The 12,761-nt window shown below is 43.7% G+C and overlaps 1 long non-coding RNA gene and 1 pseudogene across 1 annotated transcript; both read left to right on the forward strand.

Moving 5' to 3' along the window:
- Window positions 1-5,890: 5,890 nt before the first annotated feature.
- Window positions 5,891-7,403, forward strand: LOC148802837 (uncharacterized). The gene is made up of 2 exons (XR_016085895.1): window positions 5,891-6,923; window positions 7,021-7,403. It is a non-coding gene; the product is annotated as an uncharacterized LOC148802837 (long non-coding RNA).
- A 1,595-nt stretch (window positions 7,404-8,998) lies between these two features.
- On the forward strand, window positions 8,999-11,480 carry LOC104586104 (fatty acid elongase 3-like pseudogene; annotated as a pseudogene).
- Window positions 11,481-12,761: the final 1,281 nt, after the last annotated feature.

Here is a 12,761-nt window from a genome sequence, read left to right on the forward strand (position 1 = left end):
CTTCGTTGGGAGGGGCAAGGACCCCTCGGTAAATAAAAAAAAAAAGAGAAAGACGGAGAGAACATTGTACAAAAACTGCTCTGATCATTCATTCATCTTGTATAAGCATTTACAAATTCATGGCCTCGGTGGCCGAGCACATGTACATCACAAAAAATAAACAAAGAAAAAAACACACACAAGGAGAACCCCGCTAAGCTTCGCTGCCAGTCGGGGGGAGGACAGAGTCCCCAACGCCATTAGTAGCTTGGTTAAGAACCTCGACAGACTCTTTGGGGGAGTCTGGAATCACCTTCAGCCCGTCGACGTCGACGTCGAAGTCGGGCATCACCTACAGGACGGCCTTCTTAGTGTCCTCGATGCCATCCAAGTACGTCACAGATGCGTAGTCCGCGAGGGCTTGTTGGTACTCGTGCGACTGCTTGAAGGCCTCCACCGCCTCAGCTGCCCGCTTCTCGACCTCACTAGCCCACTCTTCGGCCTATGTTGCCCGCCGCTGAGCCTCCATGGCAATACTATCGAGGCGAGCCCTGTCCTCCTTGGACTTCTTCAACACCTCTTGCACCTGGACGAGGTGGGCCTGTGCTGCCTTCAAGTCATCCTCCAACATCTTCCGGAGTTGCTGCTCGTCCTTGTGGTCTGCCTTGAACCTGTCCCGTTTGCTCTTGGTAGTGGCAACCGCTACCCGGAGCTTCTCGTCGATTTTTTTGAGCCTATCCAAGCGCTCCAGGGTGAGGCCCATTCGGTTTCCCAGACTGACGAAGTGGTGGCAAACCTTTATCAAGTATCATCAATAAGAGTCACAACAAAGATAAAAAAAAGAGAACTATGGAGGAAAAGACAAAGTATGAGGGAGAAGGAATACCTTGGCCACATGATAGAGACCCTCGTCGCGAACGGTTTGGGGTCACTCTGCATCATCTCAAAGTGATCCCTCGGAAGGATCGCCCCGCTCACTAGGGCCTTCCCGACCCCTTCTTCAGCAATCGAATCCCCCTCGTGGATCGTCCACCGGGGGCGAAAGATCCTGGAGAGCTTCCCGGTTTGCTCGATAGGTCCTTGTGCAGATATGGGGGCGGACGAGGGCCCCACAGGATACCCCTTCGCAGGAGGCCTCTTCCCAGCAAGACGCTCCTTGTGGGCCACCTTCTTTGGCGGCTGCTGTCTTGGGGCCTCCTACCCACCTCGGCCACCTCGACGGGCCTCTTCTTGTTCGCCTCAGTAGGCTTCTTGTCTCCCTCGGCTGACCTCTTTCCCTTGTCCCCTCAGCTGACGGGTAGACCTGTTCATGGGTCGGGCCGGGCTTTTACTCTTCATGAATAGAAATTTGTTAGGCCCGAGCCCGAGCCCGGCCCGACCAATGGGCCTACAACTTGGGCCCAAGCCCGACCCTGATAAAAAGCCCGAAGCCCGAGCCCGAGCCCAAAGCCTGCCGGTGACTGTGTTTGTCGAAGCTGAGTTCGCAGAGATTGTGAGCTGCGCTTCTAACAGTGAAAAGTGTGTCAATCACATCTGAGAAAGAGAAAAAGAGAGAGAGAGAGGGAGAGAGAGAGAGAGAGAGAGAGAGAGAGAGAGAGAGAGAGAACTCACCGCCACCACCAGTGCCTATATTCGCCGCCTCACCGGTGTCTGAGATTTGAAAGAGAAGTGAGAAGAAAAATGAGAGAGAGAGAAAGAAAGAGAGAGAGAGAAGGAGAGGACTCACCGCCGAAGTTGTTGCGCCGGTGAATGTTCGCCGCCCCGCCGGTTATGTGGCTGCCTGAGAGTGTGAGGACTGAGGAGGATGTGAAGAGTGAAGAGAAGAGAGGTTCGACTAAGGGGAAAGAGGTGAAAGATAAGAGAGGTTCGGCTTAGGGAGTTAGGGTTTTTTAACTTTAGTCTATAGGTCGGGCCGAGCCGGGCTATTTTGGCAAATCCCGAGCCTGGCATGAATTTATTGTGGGCCATGCTTTTTTGGCCCGCGAGCTCATTTGCATGTTCAAGCCCATTCGTGGGCCAGGCCGGACTGACCCATGAATAGGTCTACTGATGGGGACTTGTTGTTGGTCAGTCCCCTTGGTGGGGGCAGGCACCCGCTCATCCCTCGCGGGCACCCCCTCGACAACTTCAACATCTGCTCTTCCGGCTTCTTGTTTACCTGGGCCTTCTGCCTAGTGCGGGCACTCTCCAGCAGCAGCTTCCTTACGTCCATCAGCACCTCTACAAACGAAAGAAGACAAGTCAGTATCATCAGACGAGGACGAAGGGAACGTGTTGAAAGACTACGAGACCTCTCCTACCAATGGGGGCAGGGCTGAGCCCCGTGAACACCAAAGGGAGCTCCACCTCCACCAAAGGCTTGGCATGGACTCTCCCCAGCTCGAGTAGGTGAGCTAAGTCAGCGGCCTCCTCGTCCCAAAGCGTTGGGGGACACCTCTCAACCGTCGTGCAGGCCTTTCCCTACCTCGACCTGAACGACCAACCCTCAGGGCAGGACACATAGAAAAACTTGCCCTTCCAGTTGTGGACAGACGAAGGGTTGTCAATGGGTTTGCTCCTCTGAGGCTGAAAGTAATACATGTTGGCCTCGGAACAACTTCGGCGTCAGCTCCACTTCCTGAAGCCGAGCCAGCACCAACATGGCGATCATTCTCCGAAGGGCGTTTGGGACTAGCTGGCTGAGGGTGATCCCATACCACCGCAACAGCTCAGAAATTAAGGAATGAAGGGGGAATCTAAAGCCGAACTCGAGGAAATGCTGGTAAACGTAGATCTCCCCCTCTTTGGGGGTCCATGGCCGGTTACCTACGTTGGGCACCTTAAGGGAATAAGGCCAAGGTATGTGGAATCGCCGGGCCAAGGACCTCACTTGGTCCACATCCAGAGCACTATCGAACTTCGAACGTGGCAGGTTAGCCATGGCCACACCTTGGGCAGCGCTTTCAGCCACAATCCCCGGGATGGGCTCTGGGGTCCACTCCCCCTCGGCTTGGGGGGACCCCTCTAGCTCCCTCGGCGTCACAGATGCGACACTCTCACAGGGAGGGTCATCGCCTCGGCAGCTGCCATTGGCACCCTCGGAGGCTACCCTCTCCCTCAGCATCATCGCCTCTTGCTGAGGGGGGACAACGACCAACGGACCTAAGAGAGGGGGGTAGGAGTTTGAGGAGAGCTCCCTTCTAAACCAGTTGGAAGGTCATAGCACTTAGGGCCAGAGTCAGAGCAAGACATGGTTTGAGGTGTTACCTAAAGACGAATGCGAAAAGGAGGAAAACGAAGTGTGTTGGCCGAAGGTCTAGGAGCAGTGTTCACTCAACAACAAGGGTGCCTAGAGACAAATGATGAAGAAAAATCGCAGCTAAGGCCCTATTTATAGAAGAACGAATGGCCCAAATATCGCCGGATCCAACAGCCGTAAGGCCTCCGCTTCCGCAACCCAACCGCGACATGCCACTCGACACCCGTCCTCGGAAGATGAAACGAAGACCAAGCGAACCAACGGACCCGCGGGCCGTAACCTGCCAGTTTGGACTCTTTGACCCAACGAATGCGCGTGCTTGTCCACCCGGAAGGCCGTTCTGCCTACGGGATTCCCTCATGTCCGACCCGTGTAGGGTACGGTCCTGACTCACCAACCCGAGGCACTAATACCATGCGCACCTTCAAGCCGCCGACGCATGAAGACACGAGCTCGGCTCCTCCGAGACCCTTTCGCTCGGCCTCCTTACCGAAGAGCTAAAGCCTACCTGCAACCTCATCCTCCTCCTGCGAAAACAAACTGGACGAAGGCAAGGGTGAGACAGATCTAATGCCACCGTAGGGTACCCCTCACATGACGGGCTCGTTGGCGCCAACCATCGCTGCTCCCATCATACAGGGCCAACCGTGGAGCGCCCCAGCGTCCTCGCGGGTACCCGCTATCTGCCCTCGTACGACACTCATCTGGGGTGTCCATCTCCACCTACTTCCAGGCAGTCCAAGTATAAATATGAGGTACCCCCTCTAGGTAAGGGATCTGATCCTAGAACCTTAGTAGCTCTTGGCATACTTCTCACTGGGAGCTTAGTGCCTACGAGAGACCTCATTTGAGCCCTCGTTTGCACCAAACCCCCTCTTTACTCTTCGTACTAACTTGATCGTCGGAGCCTCTACCTCGAGTTCTCACCCGAGGCATCTGACATCTCCTATCTTGCAGAACATACCGACCTCTTTAGGACGCCTCACCTCAGCTACTAGCCCTCGTATAAGGGAACATCGCCTTGGCTACGAGCCCTCGGCCCCCTCGACCTTTAGGAGACCATTCCCCTCGGCATCCATTCCTTCACCTCAGCTCACGCCCTCTGGAGCCTTGGAGTTCTTGGCTCTCCACCAGAGCTCAGGAGCGAATTAACTTTGTTGCCCTCGGCCAATCTGAGTGTCAACAGTTTCTAAATGAAAATTTCTTTCTATATTTTGTTTGATCTTTGATTAGTGTCGCCCTTTTTTATGTGCTTTTTTTTTCCTAATTAATTTGGTAATGCTATTACTAAAATTTTTCACTCCAACTAAGGTGGCGTTTGATAAATCTGAAAATTCAGATCTAAAAAGTTAAAAAGATATTAAATGTGTCTGAAATCTGAGAAGAGGCATAGTTGTTTTTTTACTTTTTTGAGGATTTGAATCCATAAGTTTGTTTGTATTGGATCAACCCTTTACCATCTGAAATTTACCGATTTTACAATTTTACCCCTAAAACATACAATTTGGAAATGTTGAATTCAATTTACATTATCTAAAAAAAAAATAATTTTCAACCTCAAAATAATATTGAAACAATACAAATAAAAAATAAAAAAATAATATTTACTAATTAATAAATGAAATGATTAAAATTAAGAAAAATAATTAATGATTATAAAAATATTAAAATAATTAATAAATACTAATTAATAATTTACACAAATAAAAATTAATGAAATAATTAAAAATTTCTAGTTAATAAAAATAATTAATAAATAACACAAGTAAATTTAATAAAAATAATTAATGTTTAATAAAAATATTAAAATAATTAATAATTAATAAAAGTACTATTATTATTCACCGAAGTATCGAACCACCACTGCTGCTTGTTGCCGCGACGATGGAGGTGGTGGGAAGACAGGGGAGGGATAGAGAGAGAGTGAGAGAGAGAGAGAGGGAGAGGGAGAGGGAGAGAGAGAAGACAGGGGGAGAGAGTGAGAAGACAATGGCGGTGGCGGTGGTCGGAAGATAGGGGAGGGGGAGAGAGAGAGAGTCGTTGCAAGTTGTAGCAGCGGTGGCAGGAAGACAAGGGAGAGAGAGAGAGTCGTTGCAAGTTGTAGCGGCGGTGGCAGGAAGACAAGGGAGAGAGAGAGAGAGAGAGCTACCGTTGCAAGTTGCAACAGTGGTGGCGGGAAGACAGGGCAAAGAGAGCGAGAGAGCGAGCGAGAGAGAGAGAGAGAGAGAGAGAGAGAGAGAGACGCCACTGCAACTTGCAGTGACAATGGAAGGAAGATAGGGCGGAGAGAAAGAGACTAGAGAGAGAGCGAGAGAGAAAGAGAGGTCAAATATTTTTTGGGTTTGGGGGTATTAGGGGTAACTTGGGTCATTTATGAAAAATTATAAGGATATTTTGGACATTGGACTAGCTCTGAAACGTGTCTGAGCACGTTAAGAGCTGGCCCAAGGTCTATGATTTTCATATTTGAAAATCAGTTTCAGACCTAGTTTAAGAGGTAGAACCAAACGAGGGGCGAGGTCTGAAAAGTAGTATTTTCAAATTCAGACCTCTAAAAAGTGCAATCAAATGGCACCTAAGTATGGATGAAACTACAGGAAGCGATGGGAATAAAAATTTTTCATTCCAACTAAGTATGGATGAAACTACAGGAAGCGATGGGAATAAAAATTTTTCACTCCAACTAAGTATGGATGAATCTACTGGAGGTGATGGCAAAAGAAAAGGTGAGGAGTATGTGAAGTAGTTACCTGATCTCTTGAAGGTAGCTTGCTAAGAAGGAGATGAAGCAAAAGATTGGTTGCAGATTAAGGTCTCGTTTGATATCACTTCAAAGAATCATTTTTTATTATTCTCACAATCTTTAGGGATAAAAACGCATTTAGGTTTGCCTGTTCTTCAAAATCCATTCTTTTTCGGATGAAATTTCTCATTCAGGGGGTGTTCTTTTTCTGGATTTTGAGAGGGGGAAAGTTGGTCAATGGGATTTTGGTTCACATTAACCAAGAATCTCATGTTCTTTTTTCAGATTAATGTGGGGACCAAGGAATATTTGTTTTATTGTGTATCGGATGTGATATCCATCTCCTAAGTGGATAAATAACTTTTCTACTAATGAGAAAGTTTTTAATACTTAAATGGAACAAAAATACCCCTTTTAATAATAAATTTTTATGATTAAAATGATCATTTTCTTTTTTACTTGTAAAATAAAAGAATATGAATAAATGAAGAAAGACTTAGCCATATGATTGTATTTACCCGAATATATAACTTACCGACGATGTGAAAAAATGTGGCTTCTCATCCGCCCAATTCTCGCCACGGTATTTCCAAATAAAGAACACGTACAAAAGGAAAACATGTGAAAGAAAGGGTATTTCAGTAAATGTGAAATAAATTACAACTTTACAAGTAGTGTCTGAAAAAGCCGATGTATGCACAGTTGTCTTCTTCCTCTCACTTGAGTATCTCTTTCGAAACTTCGGTCGTTTTTTCATGGCGATTACCTTTTTGTTGGATCTGAGTTCGAAATTCCAATATTTTATTCTCCATTTCGTTTTCCTCTATAAATCCCCAAACAGATTTTCTTCTTCTTACTTCTTTTCCCGCTCACAGTCTCATTTCCATGCTTACATCCCTGGCAGCTATTTGGAAGCCATGTCCCTCAAAGAAGTTCTTGTTTCACTTGGCCTTCAACGACGTCGTAAGCTCTTAACTTCCTTTTTCTCTTTGTGCTCTAGATATTGTTGCTTGACGAAAGGTTAGGGTTCGTAATCAGAACTGGTCCATATCTGATGCAGCAAATGTTGGGGTTGGTGACTTTGTCCTCTGGCACGGCTAGAGGTGTCGCTTACATTGGGCTTAGGGGAAATTCTCATGTGGGGTGGAGTAAGATCTGCTCCATCTATGACAAATTCTGCTGGCACATTGGGAGTTCCGTTGCAGTCTCTTTGTTTGCTTGTCTTGCTTGTTATGCTCTCGACGTACTCCTTTTACTGCAGTAAGAATGCATTCGTGTCAATGAAGTGTTTGAGTTTATGTGTGTATGATGTAAATTAGTGTCTTTCCGTATTGTTGTCATTTAATCATGTATTAATGTTTTTCTTCTCTTGATTAAGATTAGTTGTACTTTTATTAGATGTAAATTGCTTTTTGTATAATAATATTTTTAGCAAGAATTAAAGACATTGAGACAACAGTACAAATTGATAGGTGTTTAATTCCTTGCTATTATTGGCTTCAGGCTAAAAACTGGAAATCTGGAATTGGAAAAACTCGAGTATAATAAAAAGGATTAGATACAAAATGTATATTTCCACAATTCAATTAGATACAAAATGTAGAAAACCTCTTTTATAGTTATGGAAATGTTTTTTTTTTGTTCAAATCCATTCATTTTCAATAATCGGTTGGTTATACAATAACAAGTACCAGTAACATATATTATTCAATGAAAATATGAAATTTCAAAAGAATACAAAATTGAATTTGAACCCCCCCCCCTTTTTTTGCATTGCATTATCCAGTGTTATATTTGGTACACATGTTCAACTTCAACACCAGTATACATGGTTGTATGTATCACTAGGGGTGAGCATGGGTCAGTTTGATTTGGTTTCATGGTAGAACCTAGAACCACCCTATAGGGGTTGGTTCCAATTTTTTGAAATATAACCTATCATGTGAAGGTCGGTTGTGGCCTTGGTGGTTCAGGGGTTAGTTCTGCATCTACTTGTGGAATTTGTTCTTTGTTTACTCTCCCTGTACAAAAAAAAAGCATGTTCTTTAAAAATTTGCTTTCCAAAAAATATGATATATATAGTTTAACTTATATTATCTTTATTGACTAAATTGAGTAAGTTAATATGTAGACTATCATTGTATGGTTCAAAACTTATAGTTTAAATTTAAATTTTGTAAATATTATCTTTTACATTACTTATTATACACATTCAAATATTAACATGAAAACAAATTATCAAATCACTTAAAGTAGCTCAATAGTCAAGTGAGACCATGGCCTTTGTAACCATAAGTGCTTGGGTTTAAATTTTGACATCCCCAAAAGTATTTTGGGGCTTATTTCATGGTAAGTTCGGTTCCAAGGCAGGTTCCACCAAGGCCGGTTTATTGGGTCAGTTCGGGTAGGTAAACCCCTAGACCCTGGAACTAGCCTAGGTGGGGGTCGGTTCCAAGAATTTGGAACCAGACCCTATCTTGTAATAGATTGGGTAAGGTTTGTTCCATTCGGTTTTAGGTGGAACCTACCCATTTGCTCACCCCCATGTATCATTCATCTGGAGAATTGATCTGAGGAAACATGGTGATGCCAAAAATAATTCTAATTCTGAGAAATAAGAATCAGATGACTATGCCAAACACATCTACAAATTCTCTAGATGAAAATTATCAGAAATCCATTTTTTTCTGAAAGGATTATGGGAATGAGAACTTACGGAATTGATGCCAAATAGGGCCTAATTAACAACGACATGCCATCAAGTTCATCTGAAATCTTCACTCTTCTCCCAAGTATTCAACCCAAAAGTCCTCATTTGAAACCATAGAAGGTAAATTTAATCTTCACCGAGTCTTATAGTCTTTCTGAAACATTTAATCACCATTCCCATGGTTCCTCCCCTGTTGATTCCTTTCTTTATACAGTTTCGTTGTCTGAGATCATGAACATTGCTGATTCAAGTAACACGTGTGTGCAACATCATCCTTTTATCCAAGAATGTAATAAGTTCATCTTGATGGTTATGATATGGATAGGAAATGGGTGCATCATGTCTAGGTTTCCCAAAAGGGGACACTCTTGTAGGTTGTAATGGAAGCAAATCCATTGCTTCAAAACACTTCTCAATGGCAGGTCATCTACCTCAGTGGAGAAATCCTCCTCCTTTCTTTCTTTATTTATTTTTTTTCTGAATAAATTGGGCATATGGACAAGATATGAAGCTATCCGCCTATCCCTTGACAGAGTTAGCAGTACATACCTTATTGATATAGTTACAGATCGGATCCAAATGACAGGTTGCCAGTTTCAACTTTCAAGCATAAGAACTACAAAGTTCTCAAAAAAAAAAAAACTAAAATGTTATTTATCAAGCACAAACCTTGCATATTCGGTCAAAGACTTTCAAATGATAAATATGTAGCCCTCGAACACAAACAGTAAAAAGCTTTAGATAACCAATCAAAAACTTTATTTATAATCTATGATTCTTTGAGACACTGAACTAAGAACGTGGGAAATATGTGGATTGAAGCTGTAGGAGAGCCAATTTAAAAAAGGTAGATGCTTTTGCTTCCTAAGATTTGGCAACCTTAAGATCAATGTAGTGTTTAAGGTTTGCTTAACCCAGAGCTTAGAGTTTACAAGTAAAGCGTGACAAACTTAAATATGAGCATTTGTGGACAGATAAACCCTAGAACGATCCTGGTCGACCAAAAAATACCACGGACCAGCCATCAATTGGGTTTGGATTGTCAGCTAAATAGCTCACATTTGAAAACTGCTTTGACTGTAACCTTTTAGGGTGTGTTATCCAATGTGAATGGTTTTGTTTTCTAAGACAAAAACAACTTCAACATTAGCAAAATTGTATTGCTTTTCTGGCATGATAGTTTTGGTTTTATAAAACAATACCATTCACATTGGTGAACACCCTTTTGAAATATAAGATCTTTGTTTATTTGACAACTACGGAACTATAAAAACCTAAAAATGCTAAAAGAAAAAAAATAAAAAAACGAACAGTAGCTAAAGAATATGAGACGATTCATCCAAACATTTAACCATAAAGGACAACTAGAAGGATGAACCAAAAAAGATAGGGTAAAATATAAAAACCTCTCGTAAAGTACAGTTATAAAAACCTCCCTATAATTTAACTTTAGCAGAAACTTTCCTTCTATTTTCAAGGCAAAAACCTCCCTGTCAATTATCAAGACGGAAAGCGTTAAACCTCTAATATTTTTTTGAAAATACCTATTTACCCCTATACAAATTATTATATACCTATTTTTATTAAAATACCCTTTGCCCTCTGCTATTATCCTAATTCCTCTCTTGTTACACTAGTTTCATCTTTTGCCCATTCTAAAGAGGAGCATGGGTGAGGAAGAACAAAGAAAAATTGCAACTTTTGCCCTGAAGAGTAGCAACCGAAGAGGAAAGAACCCCTTGGACTCATGCCTGCCATTCACAGTCTCTCCATGGTCTTAATATCCGTCGTCATCTTCTTCGGGATCCTCTTCTCCGTAGCCGCCGAGATCCGAGACAACCGGTGGTTTTGGCGGCGCTCCAAGACCCCTTTCCAGTGGCTCCTATGCTTCCCCTGGGAACTAGACCCAGTGGCCGAGTCTTTTTCTGGTCTTACATATTCTACCTCTCTCGCTTCCTCCACTTGCTCCGGACCTTCTTCACAATCCTCTGCCGTCGGAAACTGACATTCTTTCATCTATTCAACCAGTCAATTATGATATGCATGTCGTTCCTATGGCTCGAATTCTCACAATCGTTCCAGGTGATAGGCATCCTGTTGATGACTCTAGTCTACTCGGTGCTCTATGGGTACCGATTCTGGACGACAATTGGGTTGCCGAGCGCTTGCTTCCCATTCGTCATCAACTGCCAGATTGTGTTGCTGAGTTGCTAACCTGGTTTGCCACATAGGGGTGCTCTTGCTGCATTCATGAAAGGCGGCTGCAACGGAATTGGAGCTTGGGTGTTCAATTCCGTCCTCAACGGCGTCATCCTTTTCTTCTTGAACTACTATGTGAGGGTGCAACTCCGAAAGAGAAAGACTGGCTGTTTGAGATGAAAACTCAACATTTCATTCATGCTCTGGCTTGGAGATGAGGAAAGATATGGAGCAAATCAGAGACAAGGATCGTTAGTCAAAAAGTTTTGCCGACTCACTTTTGCAATCTTTTGTTTATTTTTTCTTTTTTTCTTTTTTCAGTGTGTTGCAAAATTCTGGTGAAGAATATTCCAAACACTACAACCGCTGCAAATTAAACGAAAGGGACAAAGATACAATGTCGTCCGGTGAAAAAAACATCTCTAGTGAGGAAATTGGCCAACAAGATGAAGCACGGTCGTCGTCCGATGAAGAATCGTTGCCAGAAGATGTACAAAATATTTCTAGAAGTAGAATATTCCGAGTGCTGTGGCTGCTTGAAACTGTTAGGGTTAGGGTTCGAGTGTTTTCTCAATAGTATAGGGAATGCAATGAGTTATTTAAGGGCAAAAGTGGTATTTTGCAAATATCTCAAATGATATCTAGGATAAAAATGTAATTCTAAGGATAAAAATGTAATTATCAGAAACTTTAGAAGAGATTTTGCATTTTACCCAAAAAGATATAAAAGCTGGAACGTGGCATACTTTGGACAAACCCAACATCCAAGACCATTATCATATTTCTGGGTGAAATGGATAAGCTTGAAATTAAAATAGATGTTCTAATAATTTCTAAATTCCAGTAAGCTAATGGGAAGGGTAATTCGAGAATTTTGAAATTTTCATATGATCAATAGATCATTATACTCATCTTTGACAAAGGTAGTGAAAAGTAATTTCAGTTTTTCATCGAGATCTTACTCTCGAATCTCATCACCTACATTTCCACCACTTAATGCTTATAGTATTGTGGTAGCTACTATGTAAAGAGTCAATATTCATCCTCGCCTATTTGAACCAAATTCCCTTCTTTTCTCCCTTTTTTTTTTTAATTTCTTGTTTTCCACCTAAGCACACTGGGGGATGAAAATTGATGAAAGAAGATTTGGCCCGACCTCATAACCACTCATACGTGGTAAAGGCAATATCTCGGCACGACAGTATGCTCAAGGCGCGAGCTCCGAAAGGAGGAACAAGTGGTCCAAACTCCCCACAAGGAGTCCGAACTCTCCCTTTGACCCCAGGCCTTACGAGCACAAAGGGCAACAACCCGAACTGGCCCGCCCTAGGGCAGTTCGGGCCACACCCCTATCCGAACTCAAAACTTCACCTCACACACCACTCTAGCACTTTGTCTCTAGGCCGCCGAACTGAACAACCGTACCTGACACTAAAGGAGTCTGTACCCTGAGGCGGCGCACCTGACTGACTTAGGATCTGACGCTTGACAGCCGCACTTCAACGGCCACCTACCACCGCCACCTCCAGTCACAGAGACGGCTCCGACAAAGAGAGCAGTGGCGAAGTGGCAGGAGCTTGAGAGTGAGTGCGCGAAGTGGTTATAAAAGGCTCTCTTCCCCCCAAGAAGGAGGTATGTGATAAGTTTGCGCTATCTGGTTTTGATCTTGCCTTTGAGAGAATACTAACTTGAGCTTCGGAGCAATCTCACCGGGTTCCTCCTCGGAGATTCCTCACCTTGTTCTCCGTTTCAGGCACCTGTTGCTCCAGTCAGAGGCAAGGTCGTTGACAGCTAGGACCGGCCGGATTGCGCACCATCAATTGGCGTCGTCTGTGGGAAACGCTTCTAAAAGCCTCCCTCTAAAACTCTTATAACCCCTTTTTTTCCAAGAA

Source organism: Nelumbo nucifera, chromosome 1 (assembly GCF_055504915.1).
Source record: "Nelumbo nucifera cultivar China Antique chromosome 1, China Antique-T2T, whole genome shotgun sequence".
Taxonomy (NCBI): domain Eukaryota; kingdom Viridiplantae; phylum Streptophyta; class Magnoliopsida; order Proteales; family Nelumbonaceae; genus Nelumbo; species Nelumbo nucifera.